The following is an 11,760-nucleotide window of genomic DNA, read 5'->3' on the forward strand; positions in this document are numbered from 1 at the left end:
CTTTAAGAGGGTCACACCTAACAGTGTGTTTTGTAACCTTTAATAGGGTTGGCTCCTAACAGGGCTCACTTTAGAATAGTGAAAAATAGTAACTATTTACATTGGTAGTTTTTCTCAAATTTGGTTTCCACATTAAATCCTGGTGTCTCATGTGTTCATGTTATTTCTTTTATGCTTACAAGTAATTAATGATAACATCTTAAGAATCACTAAAGTAATTCACACTTTGCATTTACTGAGTTACAACAATTTCTATGTGTTTATTGAGTAACAATAGTAATCCATTTTATTAGTTGAAATTTTATAGGTGACATCTAAGGTATTTGGGACTTATTTTGTGGTAACTAATTCACCACTTTCCCCTCTCAATCAACCTATGTATGTTTAGAAAATTCACGTTCCAAAGGAACTTATTACCTTTGTCAAATTTTTGATAACACTTACAATAAAATTTAGGTTTCTTTAGTAAATTTTAATGAGGACAACAAAAAATAGCCATGTTCTCAAGAGTTACAGGTTCCTCACATTTTTTTATGATAAAAATTAGGCTTGATAGCCTCTAGAGTTTTATTCAATATAAGAAGACACAAATGTGTGTTTCAACTCAAACAAAAGTAGAGTAGATTTTTTAATTTTACATTCATCATTCTTTTTAATGAAGTTTAAATCCAACACTTTCTATTCTCCAATAAATATGATTAAAATCTAGAATACCCTAGTTATCCTTAGAAATAAAAGAAATATTTTCATTCTTTTTAGGTTCTTATTTAACTTCTATTGTTCTATGTTCTTGTATAGAAGAAGTTTGAGGATATTCCATAGTTAAACAAGGATAAGATTTTTCATCCACATGAAGTGCATAGATGACATTATTGTGAAAAAATGAAAACTTTTGATGAGTGGTAGAAGGAACAACCTTCATAAAACATATGTAGGGATAAAATGGTATCAACCACCTTGACAAATCTAAAAGAGGTAAGAAAAAAATCCACGCCTTTGATTTAGATTTGATTGACACAAAAGGAAGTATAAATGATAAATTGTTGGCAACATGGTTAGTTAGATATCCAAAGTGTTGTCATTTATGGAAACATGTATTTAGTATTTCATTTATGTATTTATAGTTATAAAACTTGTAATTTTGAGACAATTTTCAGTAGAACAAAGATAAATGTGTTGTGTACAAATGACACGCTTCCTGTTAGCTCATGCATAGTTAAAGATAGCTATATATTACAATGTCATGATGACATAAGTTAGTGCAAATATGTGTACAAATAGTATGGCACAAATTATAGTCGGTTTACCACTTTAGGTATTTAACAAGACATAATAGAGCATAACATAAATATGAGTTGTATGACTTAGGGAAATATTTTGGTGAAAAAATATATATATAAGTCATTATGGGCTGACATTAAAGATATTAATCCATAAGTAATTTTTTATCAATTCAAGAATGTGAAGATATGAAGGTTGACTAAAAAGAGCTTTGTTAATTTGCAAAATATAAGTGATCTTATCTTGCACAAATAATTTGAAAGATGTGCAAGATGTATGACATGCAAACTAATGTGAAGATAGATTGAAAGATATGTGAGCCTTATGTGATACAAAATCTGATGTATGATCATATCAAGTGGTAATTTCAATACTGAGAAAGTATTGCATGTATACGTATACTTGTGAAGAATAGCATTGCTTATTGCATGTTAGGACAATGGGCACTTCTTGCATACATTGTACTTGATCTACCAAGTCCTAATAGGGTTTAAGAAAATCCTAAAAAGATTGAGGCTTTTAAAAGGGCCCAATTCTCTAACAAGGACTCGAGACACTATATGTACTTTGTAATTACCTAATAGTGTCAATATCCTTAAAACAATTCTTTTGTATAGTCAATCATATAGTTGGTATCATCCCCACTAACGTTTCCTCTTGGCTAGGGTTTTCCTAGTTAAAAAATAACAGCCTTATGATTTCTCTTTATGTATGGTTATATTTCCTATTTGGTATTGTCATTTTATTTTCATATGTAAGTTATAAAGTAATTAGTAATATTTAGTTGTGAGAAAAAGTTTATAGGATACTAACTCACCACCATCCCACCCCCCTCCTCTTTAGTATTATCTATTTCTAACAATTGGTAGAAGAGCATAGTTACTAAGAAGAGGCTTAACAACTTGAGTAAGATCCCTATGGATATGGAATAGTTAAAGAGAAATATTGAAGAAAACCTTGAACAAATTGTTCTTCTTATAGAAAAAAGAGTCAACCTAAAAGATATGAAGATGCAAAATTATACATTCGTAAATTGAAAGATAGGATAGATGATCTAAAATCTATTAAAGAATTAAATGTATAGAAAAGTGACAATGATGAAGTAGGAAATCTCAAGAAAGAAAATGAGATCTTGGACTATGAGTTGAAAATTATGGAGGTCAAGTTGAGACTTAAGAAAAATTATATTATGAATGAATCTAATCTAAAATCTGGGAATAGAGACCTTAGATCCCAATTAATTCAACTAACATCTAAATTAGATTCTATTAGGATTGAGTATTTAGAATTAGAAAAGTACAATACCATTATGAAAGGAGAATTGATGGAAGCTAAGCAATAGTTAGAGAAAAAATATTTTAATAATGAGAAAATTGATGAATAGATATTTCACCACAGACCTTATTATGTTAGGACAAGCCTTGGTTACATTAGTGGAGAAAAATTTACCTAGAAAATTGAAATTAGAAAAGAACTAGATCCAATTGTGGAATCCCCTAAAGAATCAAATTTGAGTAAGATTGAATCAAGCATTACTACTGAAGTATCTAAAGATATTGAACTAATTGATTTGTTTGCAAAATAGGATGAGCAGAAGATAATAGATAAAGTTTATCAACCTAAGAAAGATGAACTAACCAAGGAAGTTAGACATGAATTTAGAGGTAGATGTTTTATATGCAATAATGTTTGTCATATGAAAAGAGATTGCACAGGTAAGTCTTTCTAACCTATTACTAATTTCTATTTTTATAATTGCAATGGTTATTGACATAAATCAATAGATTGTAAAAAAACCTATGTTTGATAGTAATAATGCAAATAGTATAATGTTTAAGAACACTAACCCTATAGGCAATGAAAGAGGAAGATCACTAAGAATATCTAATAATTGAAAAAGGAAATAGTTTGTCTGTTACAAGTGTAACAATCCCAGACATATTGAAAGGAATTGCAGACCACTTAATAATTAGAATGGAACCAATCAAACAAGAAATCCACCTATGTGTTAGTTATGGAATAAATTTGGACGCACAACAAGAATTTCAAGAATGGATAGAAGAAGCTTCAATAGGAATCCCAATCATAGAAGGACCAGTAATAGGAAAGATAGAAGAAATGATAACAATAATGAGAACAATTAGAAGGAAGCAATCAAGGAACATGTTGATGAATTCAAAGAAGCATTTGTAAAAGCTAAAGATCTAGAAAATTATTATACAATTTTTGAGAAATAGTATTTTGATGTACCTAATGAGAGAATATTGTTAGAAATTTTTATTGACTCATACTATTTGAATTAAGCATTTGTAGTAAAGGCAAAACATCAATTAATTAGAATTGATGTTAAAGTGTGAATTAGAAGTTGTGCATTTAATAGAAGTTATGAAACATAGAGAGGAAGCTATTGTCAAGTGTACAAGCTTAGATATGATCTCAAAATTATGTAAGACAAAAAAAAAGTTCATAGGTGATTAGTGACAATTTTTAAATTTGTAGTAGATACACATTTAATGCAGAGTCTAATTTGAAGTGATTTAAATAGTGCAAGCAAGATTGTGAGTACCATTTAATCATGCAAAGAATTTTGATAAATTTAAGAGTTATTTGAAAATGATTTCAAGTGTAAGGAAAATTTTTTGAAGTATAAAGTTGCAGAAGCCCTAAATGTGTCATTCCAAGCTATTTTACAATTTAACTTGGATTGAAATTCTAGTGTATATAGTTAAGAATTATGGCAAGTCAGATAATATATGATGTAAGTTAAAGAAATACCCATTTGTTTCTTTAGTGGATGATTTGTTAGGAGCATTTTTTCAAATCCTGTCAAATGTGTTTCATGTAGAAAATGTTTGGAGTTATATTCATTGCAAGTTTGAAAAATTTTAAGATGAGGGCATACATAAGGATTTAGGAGTAATGTGTCTTGATAATTGGCTAATGAGGATAAGGAATTGTTGTCATTTATGGCAACACATGATGTACATTCTTACAGGAAACCTTAGGAATAAAGATAGTTAAAGCTTTTGGTACTTAGAAATTGTCTAAGTATGAACTTGTTATACATCAATGTATTGTTTTGTTTGTAAATTGTCACTTGCCTCATATTATGACTAGTTAATTTAGTTGGAGATAGTATACATGTTGATTATGATGTGTATAACCTCAGAAGCCCATAAATATTATACAAAAAAGAGATATTCATGTTTTAGCAATATAATAGGATAGCATAATTAAAGGAAAGGAATTATTTTGTTTATAGAGTAATTTCTTGACAAATTAGGGCCAACATCCTAGATGTTTACTCTAAGCTAGAAATGTGTATTTTTGTCTTAGCCAACCTAGTAGAAATTTATTGAAAGGCATGGTATTTGTGGAAAGGACATCTTGCAATAAGATGAATGTTGTAGAGTTATGTGATATGTTGTGATATGTGAACTTTCTGTTAAAGTGATATATGAAAAAATGATTTTGTAATCTAAGATAGAACTAAGGAAAAAGTTATAGTACGCACATTCCAAACACCTAATTTCTTGTTTTGACAATGAGCTCTTCTCATAATTGGAAGTTCATGTTTGGGTAGTGGGCTCATCTTGCATCTATTGTACTACAACTCCTAAACGGGTTGGAATCTCCTAATAGGGATTCAAGTCTCCTAACATAGACTCTCTATTTAGGTAGTCAGATCTAGAGTGGCATGGGTTAAGCCTCTAGAGTATGAGGTTAACATTGATGACACCAAGGATATTATTGAAGCTCTACTAAATGAACCCGTGGATCCTAAAGCCATGTACTTTGGAATATATGATGAAGCAAAGGAAAGAATTGAGCTTGATATCAAGCTACCTCAAGTAGTAAACAAAGGAAGAAAGAGAATAGAAAAGTTAATTTAAAGCACAAAACAAGCAAGTTCTATTCTCATGCTAATAGAGGGAGAGAAAGGAAAATGAGACAACATAGAAGATAATGATGAAGAGGATGAAGTAGAGGAATCTGAATCTAAAAAGGAAGAGCCTCCCAAGAAGAAGGGGAAGGTTATCATAAACAAATAGACCAAATCATCCCTTTTTGTATTTACAAAAATGGCAGCCAAATCTAAGAAGAAGTTGAAGTTAGGTGAGGATGAAGCTGAGCATATTATCTTCAAAATATCTACACCTACACTCCAAGAAAAATTGAAGAAAATGGAAGAAGGAATTGGCATGGCATGTTTCACATTTCTCAAATATGAGACAAGGAATGAAGAAGAGAAAATGAAGATTAAGGATACTCTTGCAACTAAATTGGGTAAAAGGAAGTATTCACCAGATGAGCTTGCATAGAAAATTTCTTATGAACTTATGAAGGCAATAAAACCTAGATAGGAATATGCATAGAATACTACCAAGGACATCTTCAAAAAAACATTGAACCAACTCATGTTGAATCTAAATAAGAAGGAGGTAAAGGAATCCTTAAAGAAAAATGAGAAGAAGTTCACTCTCAAATTAAACACATGCATGATATTGCTTAATGCCATTGAATATGAGGTGAAGGAAGCTACAACTACATGGAAGAACATCTATCAGTTGCATCAACCCATTAACTTTATTGTACTTTTTGAGGACAAGCATGATGAAGATGTAGAAATAAAAGATCATGAGTTAGATGATGTCAACATGGATGATGAGGAGGAAGAACAAGAAGCTACTAGAGGAAGCCTTCCAAAGATACAAAGCATTGAGGAAATTGATGTAGGGAAAATTACAGCAATAGGAATGGCCTCATTTCCTCGCTCTCTAAGCAAAGCCTCAATGCAATTAGGCTTAATGAAAGTTTCTATCAAGTTGGTTGTTGATACCATTTCTACACTAGGCACCCAACCAAGCTCTAAATGCATTTAGCTAAGCATTACATTGAATGAAGTGCCCAATAATTCATCTACTAAGTAGAAAGGTCCTGCATCATTACGTTTGACTATGCAACAACAAGATATTTCTATTGTTAGTGTCATTTCTACATTTTTTGCTAGTCCATAAATTTCTACAATTGTTTCTATTCCAAGTATATCCATAAATAGTAAAATGATAGTTGAGAACTAGTCTCAACCAAGTACTAAAGTCTTAGATAAGGGTAAACAAATTATTTCCTACCATTCTAAAGGAAAAGGGTAAAGAAGAAGCATAATAAATTGATCTGGATGAGTACATAGTTATTCCAAATTGGGATATCTCCACCCTCGCCCCTGATCAAATGGTTACCATGGGTGAACTACTCAACAAAAGAGATAAGAAATAGAATCTTAGAGAATTAAAGAAGAAATAAATCAAGTACTTGAAACATAAAGAGAATATTTATTGATGCTCTGAGTATTGAGATTGATGTTAAACAACCCATTTTGGACCAGTTAGAAAAAATTATCCATGAATATAATGAAGACTTGAATGGATATGATAAACTACTACAAAGAGTTGAAAGAAAATTTAGAGAAAAGTGTTGGAACAAGTTGCACAAAGAATTTCAATAGATCAAGTAGAGCTATCTACTATTCTCACCTCTCTAGAAACATCTATTAAGAATGATATTCCATTATTTGCCAAATTGAGTGATAAATCTATCTTCACAAAGGAGATCAAGGATAAACTTTCCAAGATAGATGAAGATATGAAGGCAAGTGCACACTAGCTACTAGTTGACCCAGGTCATAGTTCTACACATTACACAAAGAGTAGATATCTAAAAAATTTGTAGGCAAAATTATTGAAGGAAGAAGCCATGATCAGGGCCACACTTCCAGAATTTCAAGACATGATTCTTCCAAACATGAATGCATTTAATAAACACATCAAACATGCAAAGACACTCTTCCATGACAACAAAATCTCCATAACTGATCACAGGATGGAATTATTGGTAGAAGTTTGGATTTCCTTGCATGCAAGTAATGTATTACACAAAAAGTGGGACAAGACTATGGTAGTAATTCTAAAGGTACATTGTGATTTCTTATCACAATTTGGTATTAATATATAGATATTATACACCTTTGGAATCTATGTCAGAAAGGGGGAGAAGTAAATATATTTAATATAAAAAGAGGAGTTGTATATAAGATACAAAAGGAGGAGAAATACACTATGCTCCAAATGTATGTATATAGGAGAGATACATGTATGGGGGAATAGTATAGTATTATATAGATACTTGTATAGATAAGAAAAGAATATCATTAAAAAATCAATTTTGAAAAATTAGAAAAACATAGTATGTTATCGAGCTATAGCGTCAGGAAGTCAAACTAAGTTAAAGACACAAAATGATGGTAAAGGAAGTTTTTGACTTAAAGTTTTGAAGCTAAGATTTTTTTTCTTTGATAAGTGTTTTTGCCACTAATGCTAAAGGGAGAGATTACTAACATTCAAGTCAATTTTTCTATCAGTAACTCAACACTTAGTCAATTTGTTACATTTCTACCAAGCTCTATAGTGTCTACAAAGAACCTAAGTTAGTTTGCAATGTTTGGAAATCTATATAGTGCTTACTAAGCTTCAAAGATAATGTATAGTAAAAATTGAGCACTATAGAGGCTACTGAGCTATTGAGAGGAAGTGAAGAAAATCATAGTCTTAGCCAAGCTATGGTATGTTACCCAAGTTTTATTGTATCTATTGAGCTCCTAGTGTTAACAATGTAAATCTAGTGTTGACCAAGCTATGCGGTGTGAACTAAGTGATTCATTAGCTACTGAGTTTCTTAGTGTTCAAAAAGTCACACAGTGCTAACCAAGTTTGAGTTAGTTGGAAGTGATTAGTATGGACTAAGCTTCAAGTTCAACCAAGTGCCAAAGATTAATGAGTATTGACAGTGTTCCCAATGTATCAGAACATCACCAAGTTTGTCTTCAAAACCTGAGTTACAAAAGTTAGGCCAACTTTGTGAAATATGATGAAACATGTATTGTAGTCGACTCCAGTAAGTTGTGATTTGGATAGGTATATATGTAATGCATTGTATCATATCCAAATAAGTAAGTGAAGTATAATATGATGAGCATGAGTGTGAATTAAAGAAGGATACAAGTCGTATAAGGGACAACAAAATATTTATCTATCGTAGTCAAGTGATCATTACAATATAAGGAATCTCAACTAGCAAATTAGAATTTTAGATCAGAGATCAACCACTAGTTCATCCTAATAGATGCATCAATCAAATCCTTTAATAGGGTAGAGTTAACAATCTTTTGCTAAATCTCCTAACTGAGTTCATGCTTCATTGTATGTTTGTAAATCCTTTAACCAGGTGGACTCCATAGTCCTTATTTCTCCTAATAGGGTAGATCACTAGAAGTGGGCAATTGTAAGCCTTAATAGGTTAACTTTATACTACAGTACTAAAGCTCCCATCCTATTTTTTCTTTCTATTTGAAAGGTTTGTAGCTCAACATATCTTGTGTCAAAGTGATATGAATTTTTTAATTCTTTCATTATTTCATGCATTCAATTAGATCAAAATAATATATGAAGGATTAATTTTTGAAGTAAGATAATAGCTTTCTTGGTTCCTGATTCACTCCTCCCCTATTAGTAACCTTGTGTACCTTATATTTCCAAAGATAAAAATAGAGGAATAAAGTGTTAAGAAATTATTTCAGTAACAAAATAATTACTTTTTTTTTATAGGGATGACATCCTATATTTTTACCCTAAGTTAGAATAACATGTGATTGCATCAAGATGGTTGAACAAGAGTTTTTGTGAAAGAAAAGAGTATAAGTAAAGAATCTTTTCATGTGAAGTAGGTGAAGTGTGTTATAGATGATGTAATATGAATGTGAATTATATGATAAGTATGTGAGCTATGTATATGAAATGCAAATTTGTATAAGATATTGATGATACAAATTCTGATGTCAAATTAGAGCTATGTGAAGTACAATAATCAACAATAAAGAGGTTGTGTATCTATCTCATTTTTGTATAAGAGTAGTATATTTTATAATTGCATGTTATAGTAGTGGGATCTTCTTGCATATAGTTTTAATTGTACTACCAACTCCTAATAGGGTTGAGGCTTTTGATAGGGCCTAGAACTTTAACAAGGTTTGAGACACTATATGTAATTCATAGACTCCTAACAGGGTCAATATCCTTAACAAGATTCTTTTATTTAGTGGATCATTCTTTGGGTGCCATCCCCATTGGGGTTTTCCCATGGCTAGGGTTTCCCTAGTAAAAAAAAATAGCATCATGAGTTCTCTTTCTATATAGTTTCATTTATAGTTCAACATTGTTGGTTTACTTTCATATGTATGTTGTAAAGTAATGAATAATATTTAGTTGAGGGTAAAAGTTTGTATATTAATGATTCAACCCCCCTTTTGAGTATTATCTATTTCTAACACTTACCTACCTCCTATGTACTATAATTTGAGTTCTTGTATCAAGAAATAATAGCTCAACATTTTAGTGCAATGACAACCTCAATCTAAAATTATCATATCGAAAATATTGCTTGAATGTTCTCTATTTTTTAGATATTTGTGACCAAGGATTTTCACCCATTTTAGATGAGGATTTTTGTGCATCCTCCATATAAACTTAAAACCTACAATCCTAATTTGTTCCTTAATATTTTTTATTCCTCCTGCCCCCTCCCGCCCCCCACCTCAGTCCTACATACCTTGTGCCATGCTAGTAATGTAATTCTTTCTTCCATATATTTCCAAAAGAAAGTTTGCATATGCTTGTTTAATTCCTTATTCTTTACTATAGGAAGGTTTATACATGATATTTGGTATTGTTGAGATAATGGGTGTTGCGCACATTGCATAATATTGATCTATTGTATTATTTTATTTTATTATGTAATGTTGCATATAGATGGACATGCAACATGGAAAGATTCCCATGGGATATTCATGATGAGTTGTCTTGTAACATTGTCATAATATTTCATGTAATTATTTAATAATGGAAAAAAGAAATTAAATTTCCAATATTAAATGTGTGATCAAGGGGTTAGGTAGCACATGATTCTAGCACATGGTTTATGTAATACTGCTTGGTGGTTTTGTGGAACTTGCTACTATATAAGCAACTAGAAGGGTAGCTATTGTAGGATAAGAGAAGAAGGCAAAAAGGGAAAGAATCGAGTGGGACAAGGCTTGATAGGTTAGCCAAGGGAGAATTTGTGAAGGTTGGAAGCATGGCATGGGATGTGTGGATTCATGCTTATTCACATGGATTGCTTGGCTGTGACTATGGCTTTGAAAGCTTCCATGGTTGTATTGAAATGGTTTTTTTCTTAATAATACATGGTGATGGATTCTTTTGGAGGCTAGGTTTTTCTCTCAATGAGGGTTTTCTAGGGTATATCTTGTGTCACAATTTTGTGGGCATGTTGTTTATTCTCTTGCATGTGAATTTTAATTTCGTATTTATTTTAGATCTATTATGGGTTATGTGGAAAAGGTTATATTCTTTGTTGCAAGTTTCCTTACAAGTGGTATCAGAGCTATGGTTTTATTATTGTAACCCTAGATTGAATCCATATGAATGCATAAGGATAAAAGAAATGGAAAGATATATGAGTTGTTTGTTGTAGATTTGATGGTTTTGGGTTTTCTATTATGATGGGATGTTGGTAGATTTTGGGCATGTGAAATTGTTGGACAAATACATTTTTTAGATTTTTCATTTAAATGAGGGTTTTAGGGCCTAGAGCTTGCAGTAATGACCTCTTGGGTAAAAACAGACCTCACCATTAGATCTGAGTCTATCTTTTCATAAATTTTGTTATATAATATGCCTTAGTTTAGCCATGTTCAGAAGAAATAAAAGAGTTTTTTAATTTCAGCCCGTGATGGCCATCAAATTTAATTTTGTTGAAATTTTCATCATAAAAATTAAAAATTGTAGTGAAAATGGTAAAAAGCTTGTCTTAGTAAAACAACCATAACTTTCACTTAGTATATCAAATTTCAAACTTCTTATAGACATTGGAAAGATAATTCAAAGTACTACAATTTGGAGTAGCTTTGGTTCTATGATTTTGACTTTTTTTAAGATTTTTAGAGCCCAAAAGTTAGATGTTATTTATTTTGAGCATAATTTAGGGCATAACTTTGGCATACAGAGTCAGATTTTGGACTTTAAATAGTCCAAATCTCTTGGAAAGCTCTACACATTTGTTCAGATTTGGTACAGGTTTGGAATGATTTATTTGGTGATATGTTGATCTAAATAGTTGATGGTATATATTGACTATGGTAGCATTGTATTTTTGGATATTAATATTTGATGTCATTATATACTCAATTCATATTTTAGATTGGCCTCATGATGATATGGTTATCAGTGTTTGATTTGGTTATGTATGATGACTTGTTGGGTCTACAAGTTGTGTAGTGTTCTACGTAGTCTATACTTATAAGTATCATTTATGGCTTGAATATGGGTTGTATTTGCCCATTGATCTTTCATTATTGATCCATATTTA

This window comes from Cupressus sempervirens, chromosome 5 (genome assembly GCF_028749045.1).
Source record: "Cupressus sempervirens isolate cs-2001-9-10 chromosome 5, ASM2874904v1, whole genome shotgun sequence".
Lineage (NCBI taxonomy): Eukaryota > Viridiplantae > Streptophyta > Pinopsida > Cupressales > Cupressaceae > Cupressus > Cupressus sempervirens.